Source organism: Chrysochloris asiatica, unplaced genomic scaffold, assembly GCF_000296735.1.
Source record: "Chrysochloris asiatica unplaced genomic scaffold, ChrAsi1.0 scaffold00068, whole genome shotgun sequence".
Lineage (NCBI taxonomy): Eukaryota > Metazoa > Chordata > Mammalia > Afrosoricida > Chrysochloridae > Chrysochloris > Chrysochloris asiatica.
The window spans coordinates 11,169,626-11,171,652 of NW_006408586.1; positions in this window are offsets into that span (position 1 = coordinate 11,169,626).

A 2,027-nucleotide genomic window follows, 5' to 3' on the forward strand; every position below is an offset into this window, starting at 1 on the left:
TAACCATACACTGACAGAGAACTTCCAGAGGTTCAAGCCAGATTTAGAAGAGGGTGTGGAATGAGGGATCTTGGCTGGAAGCAGAGAATAACAGAAAGAGAATACATGTGTTTTATTGACTACACAAAGGCTTTCAATTGTGTGGTTCATGACAAGCTATGGACAACATTGCAGAGAATGAGTATTCCAGTCGGTACTGACTTGATGAAACCTAACAACATGTTTTACTGGTTTAGCTTCTCTAGAAAACCTGGCTTAAGATAGTAAATAAAGAGAGGACGAGTAAAAGAAAGAATAAACAAACAAAAACAGTGAGAAGAAAAAACCCAGCCAGGTGCCAGACTGAGAGGAAAGAAAATTCTGAGGTCTCCTGTCTACGAAAACCTCACATGGTGGTGGAATGAGAGAGTGGCAATCCAGCAATAGATGGAGTTCCCATAGGGCTAAATGTTGTCCCTGCTGGAAGCAGTTCATGCAGACCCAAAAGCAGCTAAGGAATTGGGGTATTTCTGTCCCAGAGGACAGCCAAGGGCAAGAAGCCCTATTAGTCCAGGGATGGCCAGAACCTGTTCTGTATGTCTGGAGCAGACCACACCTCATTGCATGTGCTGGGTATGGAGCTGCTATCTCCTAGTCTATTTTCATGGGGTTCCTATTGCCCTGAGAGCAATAACTTCACTAGGAAAGTACGCCAATAAGTGGCGTGTCTCTATGTCACCAAAATCTCTCTGTCTTCAAAGCCATCCATGATATTTCAAGATGACCACTCCCTTCCTGGCCAGCCAGAACAGATAACCTGTCTTCTCTTGTCTCGCCCCATACCCCACTGCAACCATGCATCTGTTCAGCTGCTTCTGCTAGTTTGGGCTAGTCCACACGTGGCCAGAACTGGTTTTGTAGTTTGGGATCAGGGCTTCCCTGAATCAAGGTGCCAAGGTTAATGAAGACAGTTCCCCACTCATTTTGATGGGGCTCACAACTGCAGTGTTCACCTCCTTGCAGCTCTGAACCCTGGGAGAGAGTGAAAACTTCAAAGGAATTATATGTGGGTGGAGTCAACTACATCTGTGGTCCCCCAAGGAATGTAGGGAACAAGAAGGAAATTGCACCTTTATCTCTGAGTCACCAGTGTGTTCTGCAATGCCAAAATACTGTGTTTAATCTGTGAAACCACTCACAAAAGCTTAAAGATAACTGCACCACATCTAGCAGATGGCACAGGTCACCAGTCTGTCCCCTTTTTTTGCCAGGTCTGTAGAGCTTTTTCTATAGTAAGCATTCAATCCACTTCTTTATCCCTTTATCAGAAATTAAGGGTTCCAGGATTATTATCTATATCTGTTTCATTTGGGGTTCCTTTCTTTGTGGCAGAGGGTCTTTATAGAGTTTCTGTCTAATCCATCATCTTGCCACCAACCCACACTTCTTTTCTGTCTATTTAGTGACCTTTTGCTTTCATCCTGTATGATGTTCTTGATGTCATCCTACAAACTTTTTGGTCTTTGATGACTAGCATCTAATGTATCAAATCTGTTTTTAAGATGGTCTCTAAATTTAAGTGGGATATAGTCAGGTCAAGTTTTGATTTTCAAGGAAGAGTCTTAATTTCTTCAGCTTCAGTCCAAAATTTCCTAAGAATAGTTGATGGTATACTCCACAGTCTGTCCCTGGTCCAAATTTGGCTGATGATATTAAACCTCTCCATCACGTCTTTCCATAGATAATGTCAGTCTGATTCCTATGTACTACATCTGGAGAGGTCCATGTGTATAGTCACCTTTTATGCTGTTATTCAGTGTTCCCATGTTCTGTTTGAACAACTGCCTCTTGTTTCAGGTACACATTCCTCATGAGCACAATTAAGTGTTCAGGAATAATCATACTTCATAATGTTGTCCATAACGTGGACAACACAATCAAAAGCCTTTGTGTAGTCAATAAAGCACAGGTAAATATCTTCTTGGATCAACTATCAACACTCATGGTAGCAGCAGTCAAGAAATCAAACAAAGTATTGCATTTGGCAA